Below are 24,177 nucleotides of genomic sequence, written 5' to 3' on the forward strand. Positions count from 1 at the left end.
ATAGTAGTATTAAGTAGTAGGTAGAGTTGTTTTTTAAAATAATAAATTCCTACAAAATAAGTATCTTGTTACCTAAGTAAATACATGTTCAAAAATATGAAGAAAATATTAAGTTTAACATCCACAGATGACTTACCATTACGGAATTTGTATGATGCAATTTGTTGAGAAAATGATGATATTTCTCAAAATAATCACTTTAAAACAATCATGAAAAATGTATTAGAAGATTTTAAAATTTGAAAGCAACCATAATGTTTAAAATCCTAATATAATCCTAACGCTAACTGGACCAAACCAAATCTGACATTTATTTCATTGCCAATACTGAGAAGTGTATAAATTGATGAAGTAGCTCACTTCATTGCCAAACTATAGAGAAGAAAAAAAGGAGAGGTGTATGGTCAGAGATTTGGTGCACATAAGCACTAGTGATCTCACTTCAAAAAATAAATTAAAAATCATATTTCTAAGCTTCATAAAAATCTGAAAATAAATCATGATGTAGCCAGTATTGTATCCCACAATCGTGTAAATTTTCAACTGAAAATAATGTGTATTTTAGGATGCACAAAAATAACAAATGCATAGATCTGAGTATAGTGATTCAAATCCTACAAACAGAAAACATATTTTGTCATTTTTGTATAGGACAAAAGACAAAACATTTGAAATTGAGATTTTGTAGGTTAGTGTGGTACATCATTAGGTACTTTTAGCATTTTGTTACATAATTTTTTTAAACATATAAATATAATTTTTGAATTTTTTAATCTAGCAAGAGCAATTGTGCCTAGGATCCAATATGACTTTTGGGAGGTGTATGCCCTACTATGGATTACGGAAAGAAAAGAAAATCACAGCACGAACCGGACACACTCTCAACCTCTGTCACTCTCTTCTCTTTCCCTTGTCCAGCAGCGTCGACCATCCCTTCCATTGCCTCCCTGTCGTTGGTGCCTATGGCCGCCCCTTATCTGCCTCCCCGCCGCTGGCGAGAGGATCCGGTCCTTCCCTGCCGCTCCAACACCGGTGCAAGGACCGCCAAAGTTCCGCGTTCAGCGGCCTTCGGAGACCACACCTAGTAGGCTCATCGTCAGACACCGATGCTGCACCATCATCGCCGTGGCTGTCTGCGTGAGACCATGGATTGGATATGCCAAGTGGGAGATCTTTACAACGGTACAATGCCTATCCATGTTTCAACATGTGAACCTGCGTTTTTTTAAACAAATGTTTCTACTGGAAGTTGCTTAAAGTATATACAAACATAAATATTCTATATTATTATATCAGAACCTTCTTTACCAATTGACATATCCAGAAATGCATCAATACTCTGAATTCTAACAATCATGTAGAAAATTTAGATATCCTTGAACCAAGGATATGAAAACATCTTCCTTCTAATAGTACCAATATTTTGAAGATCAGGATGCTGCTAACAAACAAATATTTTGAGCAAGAAAAGAAAATGCAAACTCACTTGTGGCCACGCGGACATGATGCCTGGCTCAATGGAAATCTCCAAAAAAATATGAAAAATAAAAAACAGATGAATCAAACTGAGATATATGAACATTCAGGGAAGCACACTCCTATGATTGTTTATTTTATTTTAAAGTTACACTGAAAATTTACAAAAGGCCGAATAACCAAAGAGAAGCCAATTTTAACAATATGATCTGTACCCTTTTTATACAAAACCCGCTGATAAAGTCTTATACTGGCTTAACCTATGACTTAAATATTGTCCCAATTTATTTTGTCACAAGATAAAGTTCTACTGGGCTACATTCCAATTCCAAGTTATTCACTTAGCCTGGAAGCAAGAAGGGGCCATTTCTCCTGGATAGTCATGATTGTTTGGTGGCATGCAAGGCGGGAGGAAATGACAGAATTTTCAATGCAAAGTTCTGTAGGTTCTTCGTTGTGTTCCTAGCTGCACACCCACAACAATTTGTATAGGCAGGGATTGGATGAGAAAAATAAATATAAATAGGAATGGCAAAACTGCTCATATACTGTGGTGTTAAGCTAGAGCTTTTCTATTTGTACCAAAACCAGTAGCAATAAATAGCAAGAGGCAATCTATTATATACTAAAAGCACAATACGGAGGTCTAAAATAGAGACACCACGTTAATCCACATCATCATGAATATTTTTAACTGTTAGATATGTAATTTACGGTTAGGATTTAACGAGAAATTACGTTACGTACATTTTTTATTCACCCAGACTGACTTCCATACGTGCCATATAAATAAATAGAAACATGTAAACATGCTACAACGGAAGAGTCCACGCATGGATCGTGCACTGGCTAGAGATATGCCAAGAAAAAACACATACTCACGCCACTACATGCTATAACAGTATTGGTTACTATTTATATTTGCCTATAGACAAGAATATATTATTGCAACTTTTAACTGAAAACATCAATGTTGTGTCAACATAAACCTATTTCAAAGAGTATTAACAGCGGACAAAAATCGTTGCCGTGCATAAAAGTAATTAAGCAATAACGACGCGATCTACGTTGATTACATCGTTCTATAAAGAGAAGAAAGAAACATCCGACCGTCGATTTGGAAGATACTTTTTAAAAAATATTACATATAACCGGTAGACTTTTATAATTTTGTTGAAAAAGTACTATTAGACTTTAACCGGTTTAACCTATCCTTTTAGCACTGGGCGCGCATCCGATCTGGCCTAGCCTTAGCACGTTGTATTGCGATTGCCGCCGTGCGAAAAATCTGTCGGGCAACTATTCAACGTTATTCCTCCCGCTGGCATAGGCAAATCACACTGCCACCAGGCACAAAATCAGCAAAGAACATCAACTAGGCAAAGATCCATTAGTATTCCTCCCACTATCTTGGGCAAATAAACCAAACAAAGAATACCACATGAGCGACGGATCAATCTATCGTATCAGCCAAGCTAAAGAAGGACAAAAATCGCTGCCGTGCATAAAAATAATTAAGCAATAACGACCGATCTACGTTGATTACATCATTCTATAAAGAAAAAAAGAAAAAAACATCTGACCGTCGATTTGAAAGATACTTTAAAAAAATTACATGTTACTGGTAGATTTTTATAATTTTGTTGAAGAAGTGTTATTAGACCTTTGACCGATTTAACCTATTTATGCCTATCGCGTGCCTTTTAGCATTCTGCGCGCATCCGATCTGGCCTAGCCTTAGCACATTGTATCGCGATTGCTGCCTTCTGAAAAATCAGCCGGGCAACTATCCAACGTTATTGCTCCCGCTGGCATGGGCAAATCACACTGCCACCGGGCAGAAAATCTGCAAAGAACATCAACTAGGCAAAGATCCATTAGTATTCCTCCCACTATCTTGGGCAAATAAAGCAAACAAAGAATACGACATGAGCTACGGATCAATCTATCATTATCAGCCAAGCGTGCTTTGACCTTCAACTCGGTGACATAAGTTCGTTGGTTTCCATCAACGATACTAATCATAAGAAAATAGTTCTATTGACTCAACTACTAATGAAATTGAAAGGCGATGGCTTGATTAAGCTATGGGTGGATGAATCACTAATCATAGTAGTGAGGTGGCTGGCAAATCAATCAACACTTTGATAGGGTTCTGCTGGAAAATCTTTTCACCCTAAATGCAAAGTTGATGCCTCCACACATTACATGTCACACATTACATGGTTATAAATAGCCGAAGTTCATCACATCTTGGAATTATAAATTATGGAGAGAAAAGAGAGGTACATGTCTGGCTGGACCATTACATTTGAAGGGCTGTTGTTTGTGGGTACATGGGATATAAGTTTTCATTATATATTAAGGTACATGGTTGAAAATAGATACACCCTGCTGATTTAGTTTTGAAGTTTACGTATTCGAAGCATGGATGCAATAAATAGAAATACTAAGTTAATTAAATTTTCATGCTCATGTATTTTAAGCTACATTTTTCTGACCAGATGTAAGAAAAAATACTTTTATTGCATATCAATACAAAATCTTGATTCCAAGATTCAGGACTTTAGTCCCTCAAAGTAACGACAGGAGACCTTGGCATTGGGTAATATCTCAGCTAGCTATATGCCTCAATGATTCTTTGATCATACTTTAAATTTTGTTTGCGTTGGCTTCCTCTTATTTTTTTTTTGGTTATATCTTTTATAGATAATTCAGTTCTAAAATTATGATAAATATTTAGTTAAGCACTCCCCGATTTCTTTGCTCGTGAGTATGAAATAATCTGATTGGATATTGAATATAGCTCTAGGTACATAAAAACTATGATTTTTTGTTTTACTTATGTTCCAAAATGTAACCCCCAAAGTTTGATGTCAAACCTATATACTCGGCTGCTAATTCAAATATATATCATTTCTTCAATAGGAAGTATGCATTAGGTCCATCACAAAAATTAATTTTACAAAAAGTCACAATTATTTTCATATGCATCGTTGCAATTGATCAACATCTAAATGTCATCTACTTTTGAATGGCGAAGTACTTTCATTAAGAATTTTGCCATTGGAAAAATCAAAGTAACGATGGCAAGATCATGAGGTCACTTACCTCTACAATGACATTGAGAGTATCAAAACAATGAGAAATAAAGAATGTCATGATATTTTATTTTTTGAGCAATCGGTATCATAAATTTTTTACGCTCACACGATTAGTAATTTTATTGTTTACTTAATAATATAATTATATACACAATTGTCAACAGTTTATCTTTGAAATATCTCAATATCAAGTATATAATTTATTTTGTATATAGAAGTTAATAGGGGGATAAAATCAACATTTAGAAATAAATGATAAATATGATACCCTCGCGTTTGTGAGGGCCACCTTGCTAGTTTGAAAGAAAGTCCACATGTACTGGTTGCAAGGCATTCTTGTAAACTCATACATGTACAAATGATATCTCTAAGAATGTTCCAAGATCTAGAATTTGTATCAAATAAATTAAACGGAGCAAATACATTCATTTCTCAATAGTTGTAGGCATGTCAGTTAGCAGTGCATATTCACCTAGACGCTACTATTTTTTACTGAGAACTGAATGCAGATGGCAACACCACAAGTAATATGGGAAATGAAAAATTCATTGTTCCTAGGTGTCCACTACCTGAATATTTAGTAATTATAGACATAACTATATATCTCTGAATAGAAGCACGTTCATCTGTCCATGATCAAGCTCGTGACTACAGAAAGCCTAACTTAGATCATGGCATCACAAGCTCTGGATGCCACATAGCCGCTCCAGCTCTGGTGTGAATCAGGTAGTAACAAAAGACAAAACCTGTTAAGCTCATGCAAGATACACATGCTGACGCCGTCACGATGGAGATGAGGGCCTGGCTAGTGCAAAGAGAGTTGAGACAGTGAGGATGTGACTGGCAGCGAGCGGCGGACATGGATGAGGGGTGAGAGAGGATTACCTCACAACATGGCATGCCATGAACAACAATTTATCTTTAGTCACAGTCTAGAGTATGATGCAGTATAACTTGCAACCATGTGCAATAAAATAGATTATTGAAGTCCTTCCACAAATAAACAAATATAGAGAGAGTGTACAGCTGAACGAAAAATATAGACAACACGGAAGCGGCTGCTTCTGGAGGTATTTCGACATCTTACCTATGACGATTATTAAAGTCCTTACACACATAAACAAATAACTATAACGACCGTAGAGCTGAACCAAAAAGTACACAATACGAAGCACATGTGTCTGCTTCTGCGTGTGTTTCAACATCTTACCTATGTCGTCGTATACTCGTGGACCCACTGTGCTTTCTCGATGCGTTTAGGTTGCCTCATCATTTCAGATAAAATTTCTGCTCAAATAAATTTAATTGGATCATGAATGGCATTTATAGAGCCTTACAACCGAACAAGAACCAACAAATAATGAAAACAAACAAGATGTCAGCAGAAGTACATCCTAGAATCATCTTGCAAGAAAGGAACACTTAGACAGAGTGATGGCAATTCCAATACTTTCAGTTTCAGACCATGGCATACATGGGCTGCAATTTTGTAAATGTAACTTGAGTCAGGACTACACATATATGAAAAGCACCGCAACTGCCAAATAGAAAAGGGTGGCATGACATACTACATCAATTCAAAAAATCGAACAACTACAACCAATTAAAGCATCATCCTCTGAACTAAAAGTATTGATGTGCTCGCCTTGGACCTGTAAGCGCACAACAACGTCCACCTTGCTCTGCCTAACAACCTCCACCTAGGATTTCCTAATGTGGTTTATCAGTTGTATCTAAATATGTACTATGTATCCCTCCTCTACACATTTCATTAGGATGATGCAATTATGCTATATTCAAGGAATAACTTAATCAAATGTAGTATTCTGTTCTTATTGATTGCAGGCTCTAATCAAATGTAGATATAAAATTTGTTGTCTACTCTAGTAGATTAATTATACTCTCAGATAGTCATTGTAAAAAGTAATACAGAGTCCAGTAAAGTTAGATCTCTTTGAAATTTGGCGGTCCAAACTATGGAATAAATCTCCAACCACCTAATAATATTCACTCCTCCAACAACTTGCTCCAGATGATTAGAGTATAACCATGATAGGAATCCAAGATAGGCAGATATACACCAACATGAGAATTCCAAATAACCACTGCAAAAAAAATGCATTTAGTATACTGTATACAACAGATGTAGCCCAACAGAAGACGAATTTTACAGTGAAGAATTCGAACAATGAGCTTTCTCTTAGCATCCAATGGAGACCATTAAACGAATTTAAATGCTACTAGAAAATGTGAACTAAAGTTATAGTGATCATTTTAATTAATAAGATTATTGTTTCCTAAAATGCTCTTCAAATACACGGTGAATTTTAAGCCTGATATCTTATGGAACCATCAATATATATCACCACTTCACAACTTAAGTTGACAAGGCATCATCTGACGATTTTTCTAGTAGGTTGAGGAACATGCTAAAATGATCTTCCACTATCACATCGTATGTAATATGCAATCTTTCTACCAAACAGTTGAGCTTTTGAGTACTGTTCCTTAAGTGCTTCATCATCCACTACTGTATGATTCTCAAAGTCAACTAGTAGAATCATTCTAGGGTTAAGTCTGCCCTTTCTCAGGACATTCTCAGTAGGAATATCCACAACGCCAACTTCACAACCCATGACTACACGTAAAATCGACCAGGCCTCAGGCCATGCTGTCGAGGGTAGCTCCAAGGTAACGACCATCAGTAACTAATGGTGAAACCCAAGTTAGCTCAAGTAATCCATCAGGAAACGGGTTAAGAGTTACAAGATATTAGAGCAGGCCCATCCCAAGGCTCAACTCGTAGAGGGCTCTCTTCTCAGGTTCCATGTTTACATCATTCTGCCACGCCTCAGAAATCATCATCATTATGGCTTCTGGCAGGCTTCATCGACCTTGGATAAGGAGCTCAAGAACACCATCGAATGAGCCTACAGTTCACATGCTTTTCACTTAATAACTCAAAATGATGAGGCAAAAAATAATAATTTGCCAAGTGAAAATCCATGATGCATATTGCACTGCAGACCTGAATCTGAAGAGGTGGCATCTACAATTGAAAGAATTTTTGACATTTTTTCCTCTGATAGGCCACACTTCAAGAGACCCCCACGAGCTTTCATCCTGACATATATGGAATGGGAATCATAAATCAAAACTGCAAAGGCATATGGAGATTATTGCATCAAGCATATACAACAGAGGAAAAGGTTTCACAAGATTACCAATTCTTGATCCCTTTGAGTGTACTGATCTCTCCATTGTGGCCTAAGAGTCTAAGACACGCATTGGCTGTGCACGGTCCCAGCTAGGGAAAGTGTTGGTGGAGAACCTGGAATGAACCTGTTCAGATATTATGACTTTTAGAAATCATATCGTGGTCATGTTTTGTGTATCTACAATTTAAAAACAACACTTAGCATCCTGACATATATTGGATGGCAATATATGTAAAGTTAGCCAGAAAATCGAGGAATACCTTAGCATCCACACTACAGGTTCTAGTGTCAGATCTTTGAACTCAGTGATAATGTAGTATCAAAGCTTCTCTGGCTGAGAAATTTCATCGAACAACATCACATAGAAAACCTTCAAATCAATTGAGTACTCAAACTTTATTATCAGTCCACGGTGAATCAACTCAGGAAACCAGATGTGTATTATTATTGCACAAAGGAAGAAAGGACTCGATTGTATTCCATAACCACTTCAGCGACTAGCGATCTGACCTGGAGAACATGCCCTGAAAGCAAGCCTTGGATGCAGCGGGGGAGAGATTGGGTAACCGAAAGACTTTGGATGCGGCAGCTTCAGAACTTGGACGATAATAAGCTGTGCACTCGAAGGCCAGGCATCTGGGAGGACGGAGGACGCTGGAGATGCGAACATGTCAACAACCAGACGAGTAAGGCCTCTGGGAGGCGTGACCCGCGTACAGCACGCGACCGTTGGGAACCCCAAGTGGAAGGTGTGATGCGTATAGCAGTAAGTTTCCCTCAGTTAGAAACCAAGGTTTATCGAACCAGTAGGAGTCAAGAAGCACGTTGAAGGTTTATGGCGGAGAGATGTAGTGCGGCGCAACACCAGGGATTCCGGCGCCAACGTGGAACCTGCACAACACAAACCAAGTACTTTGCCCCAACGAAACAGTGAGGTTGTCAATCTCACCGGCTTGCTGTAACAAAGGATTAGATGTATAGTGTGGATGATGATTGTTTGCAGAAAACAGTAGAACAAGTATTGCAGTAGATTGTATTTCAGATGTAAAGAATGGACCGGGGTCCACAGTTCACTAGAGGTATCTCTCCCATAAGATAAATAGCATGTTGGGTGAACAAATTACAGTTGGGCAATTGACAAATAGAGAGGGCATGACCATGCACATACATGATATGATGAGTATTGTGAGATTTAATTGGGCATTACGACAAAGTACATAGACCGCTATCCAGCATGCATCTATGCCTAAAAAGTCCACCTTCAGGTTATCATCCGAACCCCTTCCAGTATTAAGTTACTAACAACAGACAATTGCATTAAGTATTGCGCTAATGTAATCAATAACTGCATCCTCGGACATAGCATCAATGTTTTATTCCTAGTGGCAACAGCACATCCATAACCTTAGGGGTTCTTGTCACTCCCCCAGATTCACGGAGACATGAACCCACTATCGAGCATAAATACTCCCTCTTGGAGTTACAAGCATCAACTTGGCCAGAGCATCTACTAGTAACGGAGAGCATGCAAGATCATAAACAACACATAGACATAAATTGATAATCAACATAACATAGTATTCTCTATTCATCGGATCCCAACAAACACAACATATAGCATTACAGATAGATGATCTTGATCATGTTCGGCAGCTCACAAGACCCGATAATTAAGCATAATGAGGAGAAGACAACCATCTAGCTACTGCTATGGACCCATAGTCCAGGGGTAGACTACTCACTCATCACTCCGGAGGCGACCATGGCGGTGTAGAGTCCTCCGGGAGATGAATCCCCTCTCCGGCAGGGTGCCGGAGGCGATCTCCTGAATCCCCCGAGATGGGATTAGCGGCGGCGGCGTCTCTGGAAGGTTTTCCGTATCGTGGCTCTCGGTACTGGGGGTTTCGCGACGAAGGCTATTTGTAGGCGGAAGGGCAGGTCAGGGGGCGTCACGAGGGGCCCAGGAGACAGGGTGGCGCGGCCAAGGGCTGGGCCGCGCCGCCCTACCCTCTGGCCACCTCGTGGCCCCACTTCGTTGACTCTTCGGTCTTCTGGAAGCTTCGTGTGAAAATAGGCCCCTGGGCGTTGATTTCGTCCATTTCCGAGAATATTTCGTTACTAGGATTTCTGAAACCAAAAACAGCAGAAAAACAAAGAATCGGCTCTTCGGCATCTTGTTAATAGGTTAGTTCCAGAAAATGCATAAATATGATGTAAAGTATGCATAAAACATGTAGATATTATCAATAATGTGGCATGGAACATAAGAAATTATCGATACGTCGGAGACGTATCAGCATCCCCAAGCTTAGTTTCTCGTCATTCCGAGTGTAAACGATAACAAAGATAATTTCTGGAGTGACATGCCATCATAACCTTGATCATACTATTGTAAGCATATGTAATGAATGCAGCGATCCAAACAATGTAAATGACATGAGTAAACAAATAAATCATATTACAAAGACTTTTCATGAATAGTACTTCAAGACAAGCATCAATAAGTCTTGCATAAGAGTTAACTCATAAAGCAATAATTCAAAGTAAAGGCATTGAAGCAACAAAAAGGAAGATGAAGTTTCAGCGGTTGCTTTCAACTTATAACATATATATCTCATGGATATTGTCAATGCAAAGTAATATAACAAGTGCAATATGCAAGTATGTAGGAATCAATGCACAGTTCACACAAGTGTTTGCTTCTTGAGGTGGAGAGATATAGGTGAACTGACTCAACATAAAAGTAAAAGAATGGTCCTTCAAAGAGGAAAGCATCGATTTCTATATTTGTGCTAGAGCTTTGGTTTTGAAAACATATAGAGATCATAAAAGTAAAATTTTGAGAGGTGTTTGTTGTTGTCAACGAATGGTAGTGGGCACTCTAACCCCCTTGCCAGACAAACCTTCAAAGAGCGGCTCCCATTTTATTTTATTTTTGTGTGGCACTCCTTCCAACCTTTCTTTCACAAACCATGGCTAACTGAATCCTTCGGGTGCCTGCCAACAATCTCATACCATGAAGGAGTGCCTTTTTATTTTAGTTTTATTATGATGACACTCCTCCCCACCTTTGCTTTCTCAAGCCATGGCTAACCGAATCCTTCGGGTGCCGTCCAACAATCACATACCATGGAGGAGTGTCTATTTTTATTAATTAATTTGGGACTGGGAATCCCATTGTCAGCTCTTTTTGCAAAATTACTGGATAAGCGGATGAAGCCACTAGTCCATTGGTGAAAGTTGCCCAACAAGATTGAAAGATAAACACCACATACTTCCTCATGAGCTATAAAACATTGACACAAATCAGAGGTAATAAATTTTGAATTGTTTAAAGGTAGCACTCAAGCAATTTACTTTGGAATGGCGGAGAAATACCATGTAGTAGGTAGGTATGGTGGACACAAATGGCATAGTGGTTGGCTCAAGTATTTGGATGCATGAGAAGTATTCTCTCCCGATACAAGGTTTAGGCTAGCAAGGTTTATTTGAAACAAACACAAGGATGAAGCGGTGCAGCAAAACTAACATAAAAGTCATATTGTAAACATTATAAAACTCTACACCGTCTTCCTTGTTGTTCAAACTCAATACTAGAAATTATCTAGACTTTAGAGAGACCAAATATGCAAACCAAATTTTAGCATGCTCTATGTATTTCTTCATTAATAGGTGCAAAGTATATGATGCAAGAGCTTAATCATGAGCACAACAATTGCCAAGTATCACATTATCCAAGACATTTTAGCAAATTACTACATGTATCATTTTCCAATTCCAACCATATAACAATTTAACGAAGAAGAAACTTCGCCATGAATATTATGAGTAAAGCCTAAGGACATACTTGTCCATATGCAACAGCGGAGAGTGTCTCTCTCCCACACAAAGAATGCTAGGATCCATTTTATTCAAACAAATCAAAAACAAAAACAAACAGATGCTCCAAGCAAAGCACATAAGATGTGATGGAATAAAAATATAGTTTCAGGGGAGGAACCTGATAATGTTGTCGATGAAGAAGGGGATGCCTTGGGCATCCCCAAGCTTAGACGCTTGAGTCTTCTTGATGTATGCAGGGGTGAACCACCGGGGCATCCCCAAGCTTAGAGCTTTCACTCTCCTTGATCATGTTGTATCATCTCCCTCTCTTGATCCTTGAAAACTTCCTCCACACCAAACTCAAAACAACTCATTAGAGGGTTAGTGCACAATCAAAATATACATGTTAAGAGGTGACATAATCATTCTTAACACTTCTGGACATTGCACAAAGCTACTGAAAGTCAATGGAATCGAAAAATCCATCGAACATATCGAAACAGGCAATGCGAAATAAAAGGCAGAATCTGTCAAAACAGAACAGTTCGTAAAGACGAATTTTATTGAGGCACCAGACTTGCTCAAATGAAAATGCTCAAATTGAATGAAAGTTGCGTACATATCTGAGGATCACTCACGTAAATTGGCATAATTTTCTGAGTTACCTACAGAGAATTTTGCCCAGATTCGTGACAGTAAAGAAATCTGTTTCTGCGCAGTAATCCAAATCTAGTATGAACCTTACTATCAACGACTTTACTTGGCACAACAATGCACAAAACTAAGATAAGGAGAGGTTGCTACAGTAGTAAACAACTTCCAAGACACAAAATAAAACAAATTACTGTAGTAAAAACATGGGTTGTCTCCCATAAGCGCTTTTCTTTAACGCCTTTCAGCTAGGCGCAGAAAGTGTGTATCAAGTATTATCGAAGGATGATGCATCTACAGCGGGGTGTGGAGTTTTCTCAACCATGCATAGTATATTGGATACATAAGTTTCAGCGGCTCCCTTTTCATTAGTCTTGGGCTTGCTACTCTCATCAAACAAATTTTCAGGAACAATCCAATCAAAATTCTTTTCTAGTGCCTCGCACATTCCCAAGAGCTTGCAAGGTATTGATGTTTTAATATCCCCCTCATAATTAACTTCATTAGTGTACTTTTGTCTATCTTTTTCCATCTTCTCAAGGGTACTGGCAAAGTTGGTATAAGAGCCTAGCATATTATATTTAGTGAAGACTTTTCTAGCTTCTCTTGCTATTCCCCCAAATTCTTTAAGAAGGGTTTCTAATACAAAATCTTTCTTTTCTCATTCTTCCATATCACTGAGTGTAAGGAACATATGTTGAATTACAGGATTAAGATTAACAAATCTAGCTTCTAACGCGTGTACTAAAGAAGCAACAGCAATTTCATAAGTAGGAGCAAGTTCTACCAGGTGTCTATCTTCAAAATCCTCAACCGTACTAATATGAGTGAAAAAAAATTCTATATTATTTTTCCCAAGGATAGACCCTCGGCCTACCGGTACATCTTTAAGAACAAACTTAGGAGGAAACATGATGAAATAAGTAAAGTAAATGCAAGTAACTAATTTTTTTGTGTTTTTAATATAGCGTGCAAACAAGATAGCAAGTAAAATAAAACTAGCAACTAATTTTTTTGTGTTTTGATTTAGTGCAGCAAACAAAGTAGTAAATAAAGTAAAGGAAGACAAAAACAAAGTAAAGAGATTGCGATGTGGAGACTCCCCTTGCAGCGTGTCTTGATCTCCCCGGCAACGGCGCCAGAAATTTAGCTTGACACGCGTACAGCACGCGACCGTTGGGAACCCCAAGTGGAAGGTGTGATGCGTATAGCGATGAAGTTTCCTCGATTAGAAACCAAGGTTTATCGAACCAGTAGGAGTCAAGAAGCACGTTGAAGGTTGATGGCGGCGAGATGTAGTGCGGCGCAACACCAGGGATTCCGGCGCCAACGTGGAACCTGCGCAACACAAACCAAGTACTTTGCCCCAACGAAACAGTGAGGTTGTCAATCTCACCGGCTTGCTGTAACAAAGGATTAGATGTATAGTGTGGATGATGATTGTTTGCAGAAAACAGTAGAACAAGTATTGCAGTAGATTGTATTTCAGATGTAAAGAATGGACCGGGGTCCACAGTTCACTAGAGGTGTCTCTCCCATAAGATAAATAGCATGTTGGGTGAACAAATTACAGTTGGGCAATTGACAAATAGAGAGGGCATGACCATGCACATACATGATATGATGAGTATTGTGAGATTTAATTGGGCATTACGACAAAGTACATAGACCGCTATCCAGCATGCATCTATGCCTAAAAAGTCCACCTTCAGGTTATCATCCTAACCCCTTCCAGTATTAAGTTGCTAACAACAGACAATTGCATTAAGTATTGCGCGTAATGTAATCAATAACTACATCCTCGGACATAGCATCAATGTTTTATCCCTAGTGGCAACAGCACATCCATAACCTTAGGGGTTCTTGTCACTCCCCCAGATTCACGGAGACATGAACCCACTATCGAGCATAAATACTCCCTCTTGGAGTTACAAGCATCAACTTGGCCAGAGCATCTACTAGTAACGGAGAGCATGCAAGATCATAAACAACACATAGACATAAATTGATAATCAACATAACATAGTATTCTCTATTCATCGGATCCCAACAAACACAACATATAGCATTACAGATAGATGATCTTGATCATGTTCGGCAGCTCACAAGACCCGACAATTAAGCATAATGAGGAGAAGACAACCATCTAGCTACTGCTATGGACCCATAGTCCAGGGGTAGACTACTCACTCATCACTCCGGAGGCGACCATGGCGGTGTAGAGTCCTCCGGGAGATGAATCCCCTCTTCGGCAGGGTGCCGGAGGCGATCTCCTAAATCCCCCGAGATGGGATTGGCGGCGGCGTCTCTGGAAGGTTTTCCGTATCGTGGCTCTCGGTACTGGGGGTTTCGCGACGAAGGCTATTTGTAGGCGGAAGGGCAGGTCAGGGGGCGTCACGAGGGGCCAAGGAGACAGGGTGGCGTGGCCAAGGGGTGGGCCGCGCCGCCCTACCCTCTGGCCACCTCGTGGCCCCACTTCGTTGACTCTTCGGTCTTCTGGAAGCTTCGTGTGAAAATAGGCCCCTGGGCGTTGATTTCGTCCAATTCCGAGAATATTTCCTTACTAGGATTTCTGAAACCAAAAACAGCAGAAAACAGCAACTGGCTCTTCGGCATCTTGTTAATAGGTTAGTTCCAGAAAATGCATAAATATGATGTAAAGTATGCATAAAACATGTAGATATTATCAATAATGTGGCATGGAACATAAGAAATTATCGATACGTCGGAGACGTATCAAGGCGGAGGACGGAGGAGATGAGAGAAGCGTCGGGGGCGTGGAGGCAGGCGAGGTGGGGGCCTAACTGGCGGTGGCGTGGAGATGGAGGTTGATGGGAGACGGCAGCAGGGGAGCAGGTCGTGGTATCCCGGGGAATTGGAAGATGGAATGAGGGACGAGCGATGCGCGACGGATGCATTGTGAATGTGATGGGCCTGGCCCAACCTGGTGGAGCGACGTAGTGCGTAAGCTGCAGAAAAAGAGGATGACGAAGGTAGTGTTGTAGTGGTAGAAGAGGGAACAACTTCCTCCTTTTTAAGTAGTGTAGAAGTGTAGAAACTTCTTATTTTATTCTCTTCTTTAGTATTTTTATTTGTTTTGTCGACTAAAGAACATTTGTGGCAGCCTTGTTTGCAGGATAAATCAAATCAGTTTGCATAAAGCCACTATGTAAACTTCTTATTTTTTTCTCTGTAAACTTCTTATTTAGTACTACTTTTATTTGTTTTGTTGACTAAGAAACATTTGTGGTAGCTCAGATAGTAAATCAAATCAGTCTGCATAAAGCCACTATGTAATGCTAGAGAGCCCTAGACCCAAGAGAAGATTAGTCAACAAACATACTAATAATGAGAGGTTATTGCACCACAAGTACAACAACTTGCACTCTATGTGCATTTTCATACAAATTCTTGCAAAATGTGTTCCACTCATACAAGAATTTGTCCTGGATGTGCACAAGTCATACAATTCAATGTGGTGGTGCCACGTGGCAATTTTCAGGCTGGTGAGGAGGGTTTTCATTGCAGCGTTGAAGAAATAGGATAATTGCGAGCAGGTCCTCGCCCCTCTCTGTATAACCACCATAGAAATTACGGAATAGGACGTTGCCTTCCTTTCTCTTCTTCGTGGATGGCGACGACGAAGGCGAGTTCGTGGGCGGCGGCGGACATGGCGGACGATCCTCGCCGGCGAGAGTGGCGCGAGGAACCTCCGCACTACGGTACATCTGGTGGCTGTCCTCGTTTTCAGTTTCTCCTCTTCTTCTCTGTGTTTCTCCTCCACGGCCATGGATTTCTTGGGGCTGATATAGCTTATGTGTGGACGATTATCTGCATAAAATTAGTCGAAAATGTTGTTGTAGTGCTTAGGGATAGGTTTGGGAAGGTTTTGGTCGAGATGGTAGGTCACTACAACAGGACAGAGCTTTGGTAACACAGTGTTGTGTTACTACATGTCCAAAACAGTGTTACTAGGCCGTGTAGTAACACAATTTGTGATGTGTTCCATTAGGCCGTGTTACTAAGAGGTATCCATTGTCACACATAATAATTGTTCCTACATGTTTTAACGTGTTACAATTTTCTTGTAGTAACATTATTCATACGTGTTACTAAGTGCACTAGTAACATGTTTTTATAACTATAGTCACACATATAGTAACATCTTTCTATGCACCATAACACTACTAGTAACATAGTTTTCTAACTATGGTAACACAATTGGTAACACATATTGGTGGTTCTAGTAACACAATTAGTAACATATTCTCGAAATATTGTACCACAATAATTAGATAATAGTGTGATGTGGATGCCACATGTGTTGACTTGGCAATCTATGTGGACGTGGATGCCACATGGCCTAGATGTTGAATTTGGTTGATGAAATGGCATTTTTTATTTGATTGCCTGCATTCATGAACATTTAATTTTACCTAGAATTTTCTATACAAATTAGCACATGTTTCCACGATAATTCCTGTCCAGTTTTGCATTTTAATTTTTCCCATCTAATTTGGATTGCTTTTCAGGCTCCTTAAAATCATCAATTACGTTTCAGTTACAAACTATCGTTTCAGTTACAAAATATATAAAAATACTGAAAATTATGTTTACATTAGTGAGACACAAACAACAACTAGTCGTTTGCAACAACATCATATGGCCTCCTCATGGCAAAAACATTGAGCACTTCATAATAACTAATCCAGAATGCCAGAATAAGAATGTCTACGATGAAACCAAAAACAGACTTGATTCCTCCGCCAATCATGACAAGAGACAACACCAAAGCACCTGCAAAATTAAAGTGAACATGTTATTGTTGTTAGGAAGAGATAAAGAGTGAAAAAATTATAATATTTAGGAACAAACCTAGATCTTACAAGAAAATTGTTATTTCAATACACATTTCACTTTCACTACATCATCACTAGTCTTTTTATTATTTTTGTGTGGAATAACTTTTGATTTCATTTATAGCATTATATTTCTTTTGCCTACAGACAATCATGTCAAGTCTGTAAAACATAACATAATACGTATATAGCCATGTAGGATCTTTGACTAGCAAAGCATATAGCAAGTCCATAGAAATTCGGACTTTGCAAAGAATAGTATGCATAGGAAGCTTTAAGGAAGGTAAGTGGGCTAAATGAATTGGTCGGTGCATATATCGGCACCACATAGTGAAGACAGATATAGGTTTATGCATTTACTAAACCTGCTGGTGCTAAACTGCATATCAAACGTGATTTAAATGAGATATACTATAAGAAAAATATGGACATAAATCCCACCATAGTGTTGGTAATCCATACCAAGAATTGTTCTCCCTATCCATCAGTACTCGTGTGTACGTTAGTTACTCCACCTGAAATAAGAGAAAGATAATTACAAGAAAATTATTTGGCAAAAGTCAAAAGGTAATATAAATTTTGTACTTTTGCATAAGACAATAATGCTAGTTGATAACTATTATATCAAATCAGTGAAAGATTGTAATATCTCTGTAAGAATGTGCGCGATGTGCTGTCAGGTGCTCAAATGAAGGTGTACTGCTGCACATACAAGTTATAACTCCGCGCACTTGGAATCCAAATAAAACTAGCAATAGAAAACCAAGAGTTAGTTAAGGATACTCTCTCCTCAACATTGGACACGTAGTCGGTTATGGACATTGCCATGAATTTCTAGGTACACTTGTGCCAACAAATTTCATTTAGCCCTCAACATGTTACGTGGCACTACTCAGGCTACCTCTCAATCTGATATGCATATTTGATGGACTCCACCTCAGTATAGTTTGCAGTTGTTCTCCTATTGAATAAGACACTGAACATTCAATAAAAAAATGTACTTGGCTATCTACAACATGCACTAAAATATCAAAAATGATTTACCTAAAAGCTAAGCAATATGCCCATTTTATCGGATGGAGACATATCAAAATTTATATTGCCTAATTCCACTCCCATCTGGATGGAGGATAATCTGCATAAATGAAAAGTTAGTAGTGTTCTGCATAGGTACAGATTATATAGAATAACAAAGGAAGTATCGACATCTCAATGGCAAACTACCAAAAGAGTACAGCACTGGAGAGCTTGTGAATTATGATGGAATAATTGTGCTCGTTTCCTAAAGGTCCAGAACTAGAAGTCATCTCCGTAGTTGCCAAGGCATAAAAGAATGAAGTTTTTTATGTGTACTTTGGGCATAAGAGATGTGCGCTTCCCGTGATATGGAGTGTGCACTTGTGTTTTATAACTCTGGCATGACTGCAACCGACAGGGTGAAAAGGTGTACTTTCCGGAGGTGACAACCCAAACCGGTTCAAATTATATTTATCTGCTAAGAAGGAATATTTACCATATGGGTACAGAAAATCGTGAGGTCTAAGCATTTGAACAAACTGCATGTTATTATAACTGTGCCTTTATCCTTTTAAGAATTGTGGCTTCACGTAGAGACAACTCTGTTGACAAGTTCCTACAAGAAGTACCAAAATAAACAAAAATAGCAATCATCACAAACCCAGTTTTGTACTTGGTTTGTCCATCACCAGCACTCTAGTTGATGGTACTAACTTAAGTCGTGACAAAGGCTTACTTCACTATTCTTATTTGTCAATTGAAAATATGCTCCACCTAGACTATCCGTAGTACATAGATATAAATGAAATAATTTCTTCTCTGCAATTTTAAATGTTAAATTTAGTTGCTTTAGTAGCAATGAACATTATGCAATGCCAAATGAAATTTCTCGCAAATTATAGTCATCAAACCATGGATTAGATCATACAAAAGTTTCCCGACTCTAAGCCAGGAAGGTTCATGTATAAGTGGAGATAGCATTCTACATACGGACTCCATATACTCTTTAATTATGAATTTTCTACTCCATCTGATCCCACTAAATCTGAGTTAATTAAAAAGAAGTTGTACTAAATCCAAGTCAATTAAAAGGGATCAGAGGGAGTAGTTCATTACGATAATCAAGAATAAAATTTAAAATTAGATGGCGAGTATCAAATGTCTGGAGCTGAATGAAAATATTACCATAGGTTATGTTTCTCAAATGTCATTTCGTCAACAGCAATCAATGACAATAAAGAACCTTGAAACCAAAGGGGCATTTTATCGAGCAGCTTCTGATCATCACTGGACATGAAAATATGAGAGTTTTAATGCGGGCAATTAGAAAATCAGGGTGATGTCCCAGTCCATCAAATTATACTTCTATTCCACAATAAGTGTATCGAGATAGTAGAACACGTGGGCTTTCAGGAAGCATAATTCGAAGAAAAAAAACACGAATTGGAAATCTGCACCTTTGCGTTAGTAGAACATGTGGGCTTCCAGGAAGCATAACTTGGAAAAAAGAAGTCCAATCTGAATCTGCACCAGTGGCGTCCACCGTCCAGCAGGAGGCCAAAGATGATGGGATCTTGCTGCCGGCACTATGTCCGTGCAGGGCCGCCGGGCGATAGAGGGGAATGGAGATCCCAGTGATGTGGTGGTCGGTGGGGGTAGGGATGGGATGTGATGGGTGGCTCGGCGGCGAGGTCTTGCGGGCGGCGCGATGGTGGTTGACTAGCTCCCTCTATAGATGAGATTAGAAATAGAGTCTGAGTTAATTACGGGATTTTTTTTTTCACGCGCTGGTGATAAGGGATTTGGCAGGGAGCTCTCTATATATAGGAACTATTGATTGGAGGGAAAAGTGAAAAAAAAGCGGGAACAATTAAAACATTTCCCTCCCGATGGTTTTTAGTCTCAACAAAAAAAACAGATCGGGAGAAAAAGAATTTACTATTTTTTAGAGCAACTTCAACGTCATCTCGCACTGCGCTAAAAAAAACCCCGCCAATATAGCTTTCGGAAGGATGCTCACGCAGCTCCAGAGGGCGCGAAAAAAATGCACGTGCGGTAAAATATGGGAGCGTTTGGGATAATACCCTATCCGACGTGGGATATTTTGGGCACCGGCTCGCGCGTGCGCTACAAACAGAGCTCGCGCGGGAGGAAACCCTCGAGGACATTTCACGCGCCGCACCTCTTCGACGCCATGTGCAGCGCCGCTTCGTCACCTCGCCTCCGCTCCACCGCCCCTTCTAGCCCCTCCCTCCGATGTTGGGGTGCCGCCGTACCGCCGCGGGACGCTGAGCTCGTCCCGCTTCCGTGGTGTGCGCGCGCGGCTGAACGACACGTTCTACACCGAGCTCCGTGCAGTCGGGTTTCGCTTGTGCCTCGGCACCTACGAGATGTGGTGGCGTGGCACCGCGGCAGCCTGTGGCGTGATATAAACTTCAACGCATCAACTCGCCCGCTGAGGCGGAGTTCATAGTGCCGCCTCCAATCCTGATCAGTGACGAGGACCGTCACCGCCAGGCGCAGCGGTGGCTTACCATCGCCAAGGTGGACGAGCTCGCTATTCAAGCCTGGCACACGAACTTCCCCCAGGACATCATCGATAAGGAATTTCTTCATACCGAAGAGGCGAAGAGGAGGGCGAGGCAGACAGACCAGCGTCGAAGGAGGGCTTTTATCAACGCATAGCTGGAGGGCCCGTCCACCATCTCCGGCGACAAACCGAGCTGGGATGACCTGTGGATCGAGTCCGATGACAACACCAGAGAATTTCCTCCATGGCGTGCGGTGACGGGACACAATAGGGCAGCGTTATGTCCGTGTGGTGAGGCGAACCACCACTCCATAATTGTCATGCCCATGATGCCTCTATTGTGGAGTGATATGTTGGAAGGAACCCGTCCCTTCCCTCAAATCGACCGAACACTATTCCTACAACGCGGAACTTTGATGGGAGTATTGCAGCGTTACTCACAAGACCGGGGTAAGGTCACCCAAGAAGGGTGGAACTGAGTGGCGCCATATTTGTTTTCATATTCCTGTGCGGAAGCAGAAACAAATACATAAAACCTAAAAAACAAATACATAAACAGGTATTTTCGAAAGCACATGAGTAGCAAATAAGGTGTGGACATGAAGCGGAAGGCGAATGTTTATCGGAACCAAGAGATCATTTGAATCATGAAGGAAATATCATACAACAGAAGAACCGACAAGCCTAGTCCCTCAATCTATCGCGACTTATGAATGGCTTAATTGATCATCTATTTTGGGATAGGCTGCTTCGATGGTTCAACTTGTAACACATTCCCACCAACACACACCTATGTGCTACTATGTTAATATTATTGTAACACATTATGTCCCACACATATCTATATGTTACTGTGTCGATATCCCCGTAACACACTTTTGCCTCTGATACAGTTTGTGTTACTCTTAATTGTTGGCACACAAATGTCGTGTTACTGCAATTTTACATGTAACATATTTTGCCATGTGTTACATGATTATGTTACCAAAGCTCTGTTGTGTTGTAGTGGGTGTTCATGTTTGGCTCCAGAAAATTTTGATCGGAAAAGCTCCGATTTTTGCAGATGAACAATTCAATTCAGCTCGGATGAATGCATCTATTCTATTGCTGGTACTGTGTTTGTAACAATGTAGCAGTAATCCATCTTGTTTTACGAAGTTTAGGTCGAAATCAAAGATGCACAAGTTAAATGAATATAAAGACTGTATTTTTCACTGTTAACTGACATTTAACACTTGACCTAAATTCTGCAGATGATCCGGATAGATTTATTGTTGAATTGGATCACAATGGGTTTTTCTGTGGTATGAAGGAGCATTTGCAGTATATTTGTGGGACTGTGGATTTCTTTGACAATTGCAACACTGATACTTTCTCACTTCTTTGGCTTGAGGATTTTGTTAAGCAAGGAGGGAATGAAATGACAGACAGAACAAAGTTCTACTGGTGTGTTCCTGAGAGTGACATGAGAGATGGATTGTGTCTCATTGAGAATGATGGTGACACTTTTGCAATGATGGCAGCTGTGAGAGAGGTGAAGACACTGTCAGTTATGGTTGATCATAAATATTTCTTGCAGGGGCTAAGGACAGATGTAGTAGTGCGAATTCCAAGCAAATACACTGGAGCTGGAGATGGAGCAGAGCAAGAGAAATATATTAATGGAGAACCTATGTCATCTGCATGTCTGTCATCAGGAGATTTACAAAGTGAGGATGAGGATGAGGAAGATGGTGACACTAACAGTGACTTCTATAACAGTGATTATGATGCAGAAGATGGTGATGATGATCTTTTTGTAGATTTCATTGACAAAGATGTTAATGACCACAATGAGTGCACAGACATTGTTGAGTGTGAGGATGATGCTGGTCTTGATCATGAAAATCTGAAACTGACAAATGAGCAGCAGAAACATCTGGAATACAAGTTCAAAGAATTCAACCCTGAAGTTGACATGGCAACCCTTGTCTTAAAAGTAGGAATGTTATTTTCTAGCATGGCTGAATTTAGGAAGGCTTTGACAGCTTATGGTGTGAATGAGAGAGTAAAGATTAGGAAGTCAAGGAATGAAGCAAGTAGGCTTGATGCTCATTGTGAGGAAGGATGTCCTTGGATGATCAAGGTTTCAGAAGAGAAAAGGGAGGGAGTCATTCTAGTGAGACAACATTTCAGTGAGCACACTTGTGAGAGGGAGTCATTCTAGTGAGACAACATTTCAGTGAGCACACTTGTGAGAGGTACTGGGAGTTGAAGTCACTGACAGCTCCTTTCCTCACTCGGATCTTCATTGATGAATTCAGATATAACCAAAAACTAGGCTTGAAAGCATTTGCAGCCAAAGTTCAAAGGAAATTCAACATGTGCCCAAAACAGATTTAAGTTGGGAAGGGCAAGGAAGGCAGCACTTAAGATAATTCATGGGGATCAAAAGGAGCAGTTTGCCCTGTTATGTGACTATGGGCAGGAGTTGAGGAGATCAAATCCTGGATCAAGATTTTTCCGAAGCACCAACCAAATTAAAGAAGTTGCAGATGATGTTCCCAAAGAGCATCTGGCCACATTATATTGGTCATATGATGCATGCAAGAGGGGTTTCTTGGAAGGTTGCAGGCCTCTGATATGCATAGATGGATGTCACATTAAAACAAGGTACAAAGGAAATTTGTTGACTGTAGTTGGCATTGATCCAAATGACTATTTCTATCCTATTGGAATGGGACTAGTAGAAGTTGAGTGCACTAGCTCATTGGAATGGCTCCTGACAACACTAAGGGATGATTTAGGGATTACAAACACTGGTCCTTTCACAATCACAGTGACAGACAGAAGGTATGTCACTATCTATTCAACCCTACTTATTCAGCCCTTACATTACATACTTATTCAAACAAAGTACATGACATGCTTTAACCTTTCCTATGATAAACTAGGCCCTTGTCCTTGCCTTTACCAATCAGTGCCTCTTTTATCTTCTTGATGCCCTTCTTCAGCCAGCACAACATAACTCCAACTTTCACCTTTTCTTCAAGATATGGTGACACATTGTACCTTCTCATTTTGGGAGTAGGTTTTGGTCTGTCTTTTGGAAGTTGGATGATCTGTGTGTACCTAGGGAACTCACCTAGCTGCTACAAGCTAGCAGTTGCTTGTTCCATCTACATGCGCCTAGCAGCAGCTTCTTCCTCCTCCCTGCGCCTAGCAGTAGTAGCTTCCCTCTCTTCCAAGGTTCTCCTACGATAAACTAGCAACTGCTTGTCTGCCTTAGCCATGAAAGCACATCTGGACAGAGAGTCATCCTTGGAGCCAGATGCACCAGTAGAGCCAGTGCTCCTCCTCCTCAAGGATAGATTGTCCATCTTTGTTTGCATTTTTGGTTTAGTAGATGGATGCCATTTATAGGATGTGGCACAATGGCATGAGCACACAAGCTGAACAGTTAGCACACAAGCTGAACACTTCTGGACAATGCCATGAGTTTGATCTGTAATCTCAAGCCA

At 40.0% G+C, this 24,177-nt stretch overlaps 1 long non-coding RNA gene across 2 annotated transcripts; it reads right to left on the reverse strand.

The window, feature by feature from the left end:
* Nucleotides 1-16,808: 16,808 nt before the first annotated feature.
* On the reverse strand, nucleotides 16,809-19,921 carry LOC127336756 (uncharacterized). 2 transcript variants are annotated; one of them, XR_007873519.1, is made up of 4 exons: nucleotides 19,333-19,921; nucleotides 18,175-18,265; nucleotides 17,572-17,645; nucleotides 16,809-17,068 (listed from the first exon to the last, which is right to left on the reverse strand). It is a non-coding gene; the product is annotated as an uncharacterized lncRNA (long non-coding RNA). The 2 variants fall into 2 exon arrangements; XR_007873518.1 differs by lacking the exon at nucleotides 18,175-18,265.
* Nucleotides 19,922-24,177: the final 4,256 nt, after the last annotated feature.

The sequence above is a fragment of the Lolium perenne genome, chromosome 2 (genome assembly GCF_019359855.2).
Source record: "Lolium perenne isolate Kyuss_39 chromosome 2, Kyuss_2.0, whole genome shotgun sequence".
Lineage (NCBI taxonomy): Eukaryota > Viridiplantae > Streptophyta > Magnoliopsida > Poales > Poaceae > Lolium > Lolium perenne.